Source organism: Pristiophorus japonicus, chromosome 13 (assembly GCF_044704955.1).
Source record: "Pristiophorus japonicus isolate sPriJap1 chromosome 13, sPriJap1.hap1, whole genome shotgun sequence".
In the NCBI taxonomy this organism is placed as follows: Eukaryota; Metazoa; Chordata; class Chondrichthyes; family Pristiophoridae; genus Pristiophorus; species Pristiophorus japonicus.
Window position 1 is genome coordinate 165125823 of NC_091989.1, and position 12514 is coordinate 165138336.

The following is a 12514-nucleotide window of genomic DNA, read 5'->3' on the forward strand; positions in this document are numbered from 1 at the left end:
GTTAATAAAGAGATCCATTTTAGGCATTGAGTCAATGTGAGTGATGTCACCTTTACAGTTAACAAAGCACACCTAGGTCTGATAGATGAAACATTATTTTGTTAGAACTGTAATAAATGTTGAGAACCATTATTGATGAAGGATATGGTTTTAATAGTGTAACTGCATTATAAAAACATAAGAACATAAGAAATAGGAACAGGAGTAGGCCATACGGCCCCTTGAACCTGCTCTGCCATTCAATAAGATCATGGGCGGTCTGATCATGGATTCAGCTCCACTTCCCCGCCCGCTCCCCATAACCCGTTATCCATTATCGTTTAAGAAACTGTCTATTTCTGTCTTAAATTTATTCAATGTTCCAGCTTCCACAGCTCTCTAAGGCAGCAAATTCCACAGATTTACAACCCTCTGGGAGAAGAAATTTCTCCTCATCTCAGTTTTAAATGGGCGACCCCTTAGTCTAAGATCATGCCCTCTAGTTCTAGTCTCCCCCATCAGTGGAACCATCATGTCTGCATCCACCTTGTCAAGCCCACTCATAATCTTATACGTTTCGATAAGATCACCTCTCATTCTTCTGAATTCCAATGAGTAGAGGCACAACCTACTCAACCTTTCCTCATAAGTCAACCCCCTCATCTCCGGAATTAACCTAGTGAACCTTCTCTGAACTGCCTACAAAGCAAGTATATCCTTTCATAAATATGGAAACCAAAACTGCACGCAGTAATCCAGGTGTGGCCTCACCAATAACCTCTATAGCTGTAGCAAGACTTCCTTGCTTTTATACTCCATCCCCTTTGCAATAAAGGCCAAGATTCCATTGGCCTTCCTGATCACTTGCTGTACCTGCATACTATCCTTTTGTGTTTCATGCACAAGTACCTCCAGGTCCCGCTGTGCTGCAGCACTTTACAATCTTTCTCCATTTAAATACTAACTTGCTCTTTGATTTTTTTCTGCCGAAGTGCATGACCTTACACTTTCCAACATTGTACTCCATCTGCCAAATATTTTCCCACTCACTTAGCCTGTCTATGTCCTTTTGCAGATTTTTTGAGTCCTGCGCACACATTGCTTTTCCTCCCATCTTTATATCATCAACAAACTTGGCTACATTACACTCAGTCCCTTCTTCCAAGTCGTGAAAATAGATTGTAAATAGTTGGGGTCCCAGCACTGATCCCTGCGGCACCCCACTAGTTACTGATTGCCAACCAGAGAATGAACTGTTTATCCCGACTCTCTGTTTTCTGTTAATTAGCCAATCCTCTATCCATGCTAATATATTACCCCCAACCCCATAAACTTTTATCTTGTGCAGTAACCTTTTATGTGGCACCTTGTCAAATGTCTTCTGGAAGTCCAAATACACCACATCCACTGGTTCCTCTTTATCCATCCTGTTTCTTACATCCTCAAAGAATTCCAGCAAATTTATCAAACATGACTTCCCCTTCGTAAATCCATGCTGACTCTACCTGACCGAATTTTGCTTTTCCAAATGTCTTGCTACTGCTTCTTTAATAATGGACTCCAACATTTTCCCAACCACAGGTGTTAGGCTTAACTGGTCTATAGTTTCCTGCTTTTTGGCTGCCTCTTTTAAATAGGGCCGTTAAATTTGCAGTTTTCCAATCTGCTGGGACCTCCGCAGAATCCAGGGAATTTTGGTAAATTACAACCAGTGCATCCACTATCCCTGCCGATACTTCTCTTAAGACCCTAGGATGCAAGCCATCAGGTCCATGGGATTTATCTGCCTTTAGTCCCATTATCTTACTGAGTACCATCTCCTTAGTGATTGTGATTGTGTTAAGTTCCTCCCCCCCGCCCCTATAGTCCCTTGACTATCCACTGTTGGGATTTTGTTAGTGTCTCCTACCGTAAAGACTGATACAAAATATTTGTTCAGAGTTTCTGCCATCTCCATGTTCCCCATTACTAATTCCCTGGTCTCGTCCTCCAAGGGACCAACATTTACTTTAGCCACTCTTTTCCTTTTTATATACCTATAGAAACTCTTGCTATCTGTTTTAATATTTTGTGCCAGTTTACTTTCATAGTCTATCTTCCCTTTCTTAAGCATTTTTTTAGTCATTCTTTGCTGGCTTTTAAAAGTTTCCCAGTCTTTTGTCCTCCCATTAGTTTTGGCCACTTTGTATGCCCTTGTTTTTAATTGGATACCGTCCTATATTTCTTTAGTTAGCCACGGATGGCTCTCTTTTCTCTTACGCCCTTTCCTCTTCACTGGAATATATTTTTCTTGAGAGTTGTGAAATATCTCCTTAACTGTATACCACTGTTCATCAACGATCCTACACTTTAACCTATTTTCCCAGTCCACTTTACCCAATTCTGCCCTCATACCTTCATAGTCTCCTTTATTTAAGCTAAGTACATTGGTTAGAGATCCAACTTTCTCACCCTCCATCTGAATTTGAAATTCAACCCTGCTATGATCACTCATTCCGAGGGGATCCTTTACTAGGAGATTGTTTAATAATCCTGTCTCATTACACAGGACCAGATCTGAGATAGCCTGGCCCCTGGCTGGTTCCGTTACATAATGCTCAAGGAACCCGTTCCTTATGCACTCTATGAACTCATACATAAGAACATAAGAATTAGGAACAGGAGTAGGCCATCTAGCCCCTCGAGCCTGCTCTGCCATTCAACAAGATCATGGCTGATCTGGCCGTGGACTCAGCTCCACTTACCCGCCCGCTCCCCATAACCCTTAATTCCCTTATTGGTTAAAAATCTATCTATCTGTGACTTGAATACATTCAATGAGCTAGCCTCAATTGCTTCCTTGGGCAGAGAATTCCACAGATTCACAACCCTCTGGGAGAAGAAATTCCTTCTCAACTCGGTTTTAAATTGGCTCCCCCGTATTTTGAGGCTGTGCCCCCTAATTCTAGTCTCCCCGACCAGTGGAAACAACCTCTCTGTCTCTAACTTGTCTATCCCTTTCATTATTTTAAATATTTCTATAAGATCACCCCTCATCCTTCTGAACTCCAATGAGTAAAGACCCAGTCTACTCAATCTATCATCATAAGATAACCCCCTCATCTCCGGAATCAGCCTAGTGAATCGTCTCTGTACCCCCTCCAAAGCCAGTATATCCTTCCTTAAGTAAGGCGACCAAAACTGCATGCAGTACTCCAGGTGCGGCCTCACCAATACCCTATACAATTGCAGAAGGACCTCCCTGCTTTTGTACTCCATCCCTCTCGCAATGAAGGCCAACATTCCATTCGCCTTCATGATCACCTGCTGCACCTGCAAACTAACTTTTTGGGATTCATGCACAAGGACCTTTCAGTTCCGCGCGGAGGGGTTTCCTGTACGGGCTGCTCCTGCACACTCTCAACTTTGCCATCCTCGCCGGCCGTCCGGACACGCCATGGCGTTACATCTTGCCGTCCGGAGGAGGCGGGGGTCCCCGATGGAGGGCACTCTACGCAGGGGTCCTCCCACTATTCATCGGGGACTTGGCCTGGAGGGTGGTGCACGGAGCAGTGCCGTGCAATAAATTTTTAAGCCGGTTCACGGACTCCCAGGCCGCCTGCAATTTCTGCGGTCTGGAGGAGTTCGTGTTCCATGTTTTTATTGAGTGCACAAGGTTGCAGCCCCTGTTCCATTATTTGAAGGGGCTGCTCCTGAAATTCTGGCTGCACTTCAGTCCCACTCCCCTGATCTTTGGGCACCCTATGCGGAGGGGAGCGGGTAGGTCCGAAGGCCTCCTCGTAGGACTGCTCCTGGGCATGGCCAAGGGTGCCATCAGCCGGTCCAGGCAGCGGGCGGTCGAGGGGGTCGTTCAACCTGACTGCCTGCCTCTCTTCCGCTCTTACATCCGGTCCAGGGTGTCCTTGGAGATGGAGCACGCGGTGTCCACCGGTACGCTCGCGGCCTTCCGTGAGAGGTGGGCACCGGAGGGACTGGAGTGCATCATCACGCCCGGCAACCAAATTTTAATTTGATTTTACGTTTTAAAGTTAATTTGTTTTAATTGCCGGTGCTTTTAGTGTCCCCTTCCCTTTTATAGGGGGCACTGGGGAAAAATTGTGATTTTAGTGCCCAAAAAAAAACAACAAAAAAAAAGAAAAAACACAAAAAAAACAAAAAAGGGGGGAAAAAAAGGGCCTTGTAAATGTCTGGAGTGTCACCCAGGTCGGGTGGCACCGTTTAATGTCTTTATGTTTTGCAGGTAAACTCAAAAGAGTTTTCATGCACAAGGACCTTTCAGTTCCGCGCGGAGGGGTTTCCTGTACGGGCTGCTCCTGCACACTCTCAACTTTGCCATCCTCGCCGGCCGTCCGGACACGCCATGGCGTTACATCTTGCCGTCCGGAGGAGGCGGGGGTCCCCGATGGAGGGCACTCTACGCAGGGGTCCTCCCACTATTCATCGGGGACTTGGCCTGGAGGGTGGTGCATGGAGCAGTGCCGTGCAACAAATTTTTAAGCCGGTTCACGGACTCCCAGGCCGCCTGCAATTTGATTTTAGCGCCCCAAAAAAAAAAACAAAAAAAAAAGAAAAAAAAGGGGCCTTGTAAATGTCTGCTGTGTCATCCAGGGCGGGTGGCACGGTTTAATGTTTTATGTTTTACAGATAAACTCTAAAAGAGTTTCATGCACAAGGACCCCCAGGTCCCTCTGCACCGCAGCATGTTGTAATTTCTCCCCATTCAAATAGTATTCCCTTTTTTTGTTTTTTTTCCCAAGGTGGATGACCTCACACTTTCCGACATTGTATTCCATCTGCCAAACCTTAGCCCATTCGCTTAACCTATCTAAATCTCTTTGCAGCCTCTCTGTGTCCTCTACACAACCTGCTTTCCCACTAATCTTTGTGTCATCTGCAAATTTTGTTACTCTACACTCTGTCCGCTCTTCCAGGTCATCTATGTACATTGTAAACAGTTGTGGTCCCAGCACCGATCCCTGTGGCACACCACTAACAACCGATTTCCAACCCGAAAAGGACCCATTTATCGCGACACTTTGCTTTCTGTTAGCCAGCCAATTCTCTATCCATGCTAATACATTTCCACTGATCCCGCGTACCTTTATCTTCTGCAGTAACCTTTTGTGTGGCATCTTATCGAATGCCTTTTGAAAATCTAAATACACCACATCCATCAGTACACCTCTATCCACCATGCTCGTTATATCCTCAAAGAATTCCAGTAAATTAGTTTAACATGATTTCCCCTTCATGAATCCATGCTGCGTCTGCTTGATTGCACTATTCCTATCTCGATGTCCCACTATTTCTTCCTTAATGATAGTTTCAAACATTTTCCCCACAAAGATGTTAAACTAACCGGCCTATAGTTACCTGCCTTTTGTCTGCCCCCTTTTTTAAACAGAGGCATTACATTAGCTGCTTTCCAATCCGCTGGTACCTCCCCAGAGTCCAGAGAATTTTGGTCGATTATAATGAATGCATCTGCTATAACTTCCGCCATCTATTTTAATACCCTGGGATGCATTTCATCAGGACCAGGGGACTTGTCTACCTTGAGTCCCATTAGCCTGTCCAGCACTACCCCCCTAGTGATAGTGATTGTCTCCAGGTCCTCCCTTCCCACATTCCTGTGACCAGCAATTTCTGGCATGGTTTCTGTGTCTTCCACTGTGAAGACTGAAGCAAAATAATTGTTTAAGGTCTCAGCCATTTCCACATTTCCCATTATTAAATCCCCCTTCTCATCTTCTAAGGGACCAACATTTACTTTAGTCACTCTTTTCCGTTTTATATATCTGTAAAAGCTTTTACTATCCGTTTTTATGTTTTGCGCAAGTTTACCTTCATAATCTATCTTTCCTTTCTTTATTGCTTTCTTAGTCATTCTTTGCTGTCGTTTAAAATTTTCCCAATCTTCTATTTTCCCACTAACCTTGGCCACCTTATACGCATTGGTTTTTAATTTGATACTCTCCTTAATTTCCCTGGTTATCCATGGCTGGTTATCCCTTCTCTTACCGCCCTTCTTTTTCCTTGGAATATATTTTTGTTGAGCACTATGAAAGAGCTCCTTAAAAGTCCTCCACTGATCCTCAATTGTGCCACCGCTTAGTCTGTGTTTCCAGTCTACTTTAGCCAACTCTGCCCTCATTCCACTGTAGTCCCCTTTGTTTAATCATAGTATGTTTGTTTGAGACACTACTTCCTCACCCTCAATCTGTATTACAAATTCAACCATACTGTGATCACTCATTCCGAGAGAATCTTTTACTTGGAGATCGTTTATTATTCCTGTCTCATTACAGAGGACCAGATCTAAGATAGCTTGCCCCCTTGTAGGTTCTGTAACATACTGTTCTAAGAAACAATCCCGTATGCATTCTATGAATTCCTCCTCCAGGCTACCCCGTGCGATTTGATTTGACCAATCGATATGTAGGTTAAAATCCCCCATGATTACTGCCGTTCCTTTTTCACATGCCTCCATTATTCCCTTGATTATTGCCCGCCCCACAGTGAAGTTAGTATTTGGGGGCCTATAAACTACGCCCACCAGTAACTTTTTCCCCTTACTATCTCTAATCTCCACCCACAATTATTCAACATTTTGTTCATTCGAGCCAATATCGTCTCTCACAACTGCCCTGATATCATCCTTTATTAACAGAGCTACCCCACCTCCTTTCCCTTGTCTGTCTTTCCGAATTGTCAGATACCCCTGTATGTTTAATTCCCAGTCTTGGCCACCCTGCAACCACGTTTCTGTAATGGCCACCAAATCATACCCATTTGTAATGATTTGTGCCGTCAACTCATTTACTTTATTTCGAATGCTGCGTGCGTTTAGGTAGAGTGTTTTAATACTAGTTTTTAATCCACTCCTCCTCTATAATTCACTGGTCACTATAATCTTCACATCATCACTAACACCTTTAAGTTATCATAACAACGTCTCTAGTGTTGCTCCTGATATCCTTGTGTTATTACTTTTTGTCATGCAATACACTGCCCTCATATTTGTTTTGGTTTTAATTACTTTAAATCAATATTTGGCCTAACAGTTGGCTGATTGACAGCATCTGGTAGCTATTAAAATAGACTGATGCTGGTAGGATTTAAGATCCCAATATTATCCTTTATATGAATGTGACACACTGAATAAGATATAAATATATATGAAGTGATAGAGATTGGCTTTGGGTTATGGGTTTGGAGTATTTCTGCATTTCCATTTTGGCGCTGATTTTTCAATCATTGTTCTGATAATATACGACACTTTTACAGTTGGAAAATATTGAAGAACTGAAATTAGTTCTGTCATGACATATACTGAAATGAAAGCCTGTATGGTGTGACATTTAAAAAAGGTCATGTTGCATAACACTTAATAGCTTATATTTGTCATGAATTCTAAGCAATATAGAAAGTAGCTGCTATGTCTGAAAGCTTTATTTGTGGAAGAACAGCTTCATTGAATCAATGAAAGGTCATCGGTGCATAAAGGTGAAAAGTAACTGAATTCCTGGCTGTCACATATTTTTGTAAATCTGTCACATTCTGTAGGTCACATTCCTACTGTTTTACTTTTTCTACTCACTTTATTTTTTGACATGTTTGATAAGTAGTGTTAACTTATATTGCTGGTGCTGAACATGTACACTCACATTCCTTATGTTGGCAATTAATACTATAAGGCATTCAGAAAAAGACTATACCAAAATGGTTGTGGTGGCCAATTCAAAATAAAATTGGCCTGGGTTTTGCAGTCAGCTGCGAATGAATAGTACTAACCATTCGTTACACTTACACTTGCCCACAGATTTTCTGTGAGCTTTTGCACTGGCACTTGCGGTGATTAGAAATCCAAAATAGTGTGGCGCTCTCTACTGGAGATCTGGAACCTGTGTGAACAGAGCAAGCAATGGTGTGACTCCTTAACCAATCAGATTGAAGAATCGTTAATGAGCAACACAAAGTCTGAACCAGGAAGTGGCAGTTAGAACAGTTAATTTAATGCCAAATCATGTACAGAAAGCAAAATAAAGAGAGGGACAGAAAGATAGGATTAAGAGATAGAGATAGAAAGAAAAAGTAAAAACATTAATATATTTTAGTTATTTTTAAATCTCCAACAATAATTACAATCTGAAGGAATGAGACTCCACACCTGTCAGCGTTAATTTTCAGTGTTGGAGAGGTTGTTTGGCAGCAATTGAGACGCCGTTAAAAATTCACTTATACTAGAATGGAAAAGCCCTTACTTTTTCAGGTGAGTTTAGTGGGTATCCAGTGGGTCAGTACCACAACTTCATGCCCTTCCATTTATTTGAATGCCGGATCTCTCAGTGAGATACTGTTACAGTGAAGCTTCTGGAGGAGCAAGGTAACTTGAACAGCAACTTCCTGATTTCCACGTTTAACAGCGCATATGCAGTCTCTGGAAGTTTTTGTCCAATTTACTCTTCAATAACGGTGAGCACTGATAGTCTCAACGTTATTTTTACCGCAAAATCAGAGCCAAAGTTTTCAAATCTACACCAGCAGCATTGCGTCACAGCGGCATGTCATAGAGTTGCGCTGCAGCCATTCTGTATACCTGGGACTCCTTGCAGTGTCTGGGAAGACTGCCAAAGTTAGGCACATTATTCCAATGCTAGAAAATGATTTGTGGTCAAGGGTGCATCTTTGTGGTGGGCCAAGTCCCACCAAGCTGAAGACGTGCCTCAATTCTGTTCAGGAGAAAGACTAAACCTTGGAATAAACAGGAATCAGTCTGCATAGGCAAGTATGATGTTTTGTCATTCATTCAAACAGCATTTAGCAGTTGGTGCACCTTCACACCCATGAAAGAACTATCATGGGGCTGCCAAATGATGGCATGTGTACTGACCAAAGCAGATTAGGAGGGCCCCAGGTTCAATCTTTGGTTATTACTGAGGGTTACCAATGCCACAATTAGACTGTTGGGCCTAGACGGGGGAAAAGGTCAGATTGACATATGAAAAAAGACTGGATCGACTAGGCTTATATTCACTGGAATTTAGAAGAATGAGAGGGGATCTCATCGAAACATATAAAATTCTGACGGGATTGGACAGGTTAGCTGCAGGAAGAATGTTCCTGATGTTGGGGAAGTCTAGAACCAGGGGTCACAGTCTAAGGATAAGGGGTAAGCCATTTAGGACCGAGATGAGGAGAAACGTCTTCACTCAGAGAATTGTGAACCTGTGGAATTCCCTACCACAGAAAATTGTTGAGGCCAGTTCGTTAGATATATTCAAAAGGGAGTTAGATGTGACCCTTTTGGCTAAAGGGATCAAGGGGTATGGAGAGAAAGCAGGAATGGGGTACTGAAGTTGCATGATCAGCCATGATCATATTGAATGGTGATGCAGGCTCGAAGGGTCGAATGGCCTACTCCTGCACCTATTTTCTATGTTTCTATGTTTCACATGCCCAATTCATAGACTGTTGGAACGTATGCATCTGTGGGCATCAATTGAGGATAGGATCAGAAGCAGCCTCTGTTATGATGCTGCTCACAACTAAACACCCTAATAGCGCTTCGTCCAGGCTCACTTGTGGGCTAGATGTTTCACCCACTGAATACGAATGGTAATGATATGACCAATGACCCTTTGAACGAGCACCAAAGAGCTGCAGGTGCTCGTCCAGCATGAGACAGTGGCTTTGAGAAGGATGGGGATAAAATGACGTGCACAACTAACCTGCTCAACAAGGTGACAACAGTTCCCATTTCGTCAAACTGTTCAAAAGTCTCAGAGTTTGCAAGGCTGTTCAAACCTGACCTGTTTTGTGGGTGGCTCATGCAGTTGGTTTCCACCAGCATTTTCCAAAGATAACCACTTGCTCACAAGAACATTCTGTTTTGTTTGATCTTTAAAAATCAAACTTTTCAATTTTATCTTCTGATCCAATTTTTGATCTCCCCCAGACCATATACCAACATTGACCAAGAGTATCATCAGATGACCTGAATAGCCCTTCACTAATGATGTTCTGCACAAGTAGCCTGGGATGGTCCTTATTCCAGTTTTTCCTCTTTATCTACCTAACCAGCCTGACTTCACTAACTGCCTCTGATAATAGGACAGATAAAATCAGGGGTTTAATAGTGAGGAAATAGGAACCTGAATAAGCATTCTGCCACTCCATGGCACAGTGAATTGAGGTTCGAACTGTATGATTCTTACAATAAAGCATTCTCACTTGCTGATTATTCCAGTGACATAAGATTGACTTTATTCTACAGTCACCAGTACTTTTGTAGGAGTTAGTCAGCCTCTCAAACTGAAGAAGCTGCGTTAAGGTAAACTGTTCTAATAACAAGGACACTGAAGCCCCTGGGTTAATGACATTATTAACTGCTGCTAACTTAGCTCCTTCACACTTGTGGGCACAGTATCTCTTTCTAGCCAGTTTCTGCAATTATGTCATTTGTCAATTTTAGGAAAGAATAAAAATAGGCAGAAAATTATGTTCAAGTCAATCTGAATTCTTTCCAATTCTTTCATTTGTAAAAGTGAGATTGAGGGTAAAACATACTTTAACTTCAGATGTTTTCTCTTGCTGCCGAACTGAGATGCGACAGAACGGTTTCAGCCCTGGTAGCACTCTCGCCTTTGAGTCAAAGGGGACGAAATTGGTCAAACACATGGTCCGCCCATTTTGCAGCGGTCCGCGGGTGGTGCATTGTTTTATAACGCCTGGTATCACTGGGTTGAGTAGGCGGAAATTTAATCGAATTTTTCTCAGTGGTAAGCCGAGTGGAGTGCAGCGGGTGGTTTGCGGTAGCAAGGCCTTTTGATTCAGGAATGTTCGGCTCCCGAGTTGTGCGCACAGCTCTCTTTCCCCCCACCCCCCCCTCTGCTTGCACAGCGATCTCTCCCCCCCCACCCCCACAGTGATCTTTACCCCCCCCACAGCGATTTCTACCCCCCCACAGAAATCACTCCCCCCCGCCCCCCCATAGCGATCTCTATCGCTCCAACCACATCGATCTCTTCCCCCCCCCGCCCCCCCCACCCCGAGAAGCCAGAGACTGCCGGCCTGAGAGTGCTGTGGGGCGGCCTGAGATCACTGTGTCGGGGGGGAGATCGCTGTGGGAGGGGAGAGACCGCTGTGGGGGTGGGGGTGGGGGGGGGGAAGAGATCGCTGTGGGAGGGCGGCAGAGATCGCTGTGGGAGGGGGGGAGAGATCGCTGTGGGGGGGAAGAGATCTCTGTGGGAGGGGGGGGAGAGATCGCTGTGGGGGGAAGAGATCGCTGTGGGGGGGAAGAGATCGCTGTGAGTGGGGAGATATCGCTGTGGGGGGGGAAGAGATCGCTGTGGGAGGGGGGGAGAGATTGCTGTGGGGGGGAAGAGATTGCTGTGGGGGGGAAGAGATCGCTGTGGGGGGGAAGAGATCGCTATGGGGGGGGAGAGATCGCTGTGAGGGGGAAGAGATCGCTGTGGGAGGGGGGAGGAGAGATCGCTGTGGGGGGGGAAGAGATCGCTGTGGGGGGGGAAGAGATCGCTGTGGCGGGGGGAGAGATCACTGTGGTGGGGGGAGAGATCGCTGTGGCGGGGGGGAGAGATTGCTGTGGTGGGAGCGTGAGAATGGTTTAAGGAAAGGTTGGTTTTCAATTGTCATGACATCAAAAATGTCATTGAACAAATCATTTTTTAAGGTACTACAGCATATTCCTGTCAAGTGGGTAAGCATGAAAAATGAACAAAGCCTTATAGCAAATTTTTTTGGGCATGTTTTCTAAACATATACGGGGTGCTTCCACAGTGATATGCCCTTGGAAACACATATACTGATCAATCGGACATGGTGCACATTATAGAGCACTATAATGGTGGACCACAGTCATACCATGTGCTTACCTCATTAAGTAAACCAAATTTATTTAAACCTTCTATTCCACCCATAATCCCGTCTCAGTGCTGAGAAAGCACTGTTTCCTTAAGTACCCATTTTAAATGTACGCAAGCTAGAATTGCCCATTCGGTTATTTTTGGACTCCAATCTTAAAAGGAAGTATTACATTTTGCTGAGGCAAATTTACTTTGGCTCCTGCAATACTTATTTTGTAATTTTTTTTTGTCTATTTTGTTTGCCATTTTTTGGCCTACAGTATTGACTTTTCCTATTTGATATGAGGTCATGTGAGTGTTTGCTCGTGCTGTTTAATACAACAGTGCCATATTTCAGATCATGGCCTGCGGTTTGAGGATATCACTATGACACCCACTGTGATTAAACTAAAGGACCACTCCCCCATTGCATTTATAATGAGACAGTGTGTATATGCGCATGTTTGTGTGTGTTCTGGGAATAAATACTTTTCAAGTTGATTCCTCGGATTGCTATATATAATCACATTGTGAACAAATGTAGAAGCATTTTCTTTATAAGAGCATAAGAAATAGGAGCAGGAGTAGACTATTTGGCCCCTTGAGTCTGCTCTAACATTCAATAAGATCATGGCTGATCTGATCTTGGCCTCAACTCCACTTCCCTGCCT

At 43.9% G+C, this 12514-nt stretch overlaps 1 protein-coding gene across 1 annotated transcript in view; it reads left to right on the top strand.

Moving 5' to 3' along the window:
* Positions 1 to 12514, top strand: part of cdh13 (cadherin 13, H-cadherin (heart)) — a 1269498-nt gene that overhangs the window by 700861 nt on the left and 556123 nt on the right. The gene's annotated exons all lie outside the window — the stretch shown is intronic.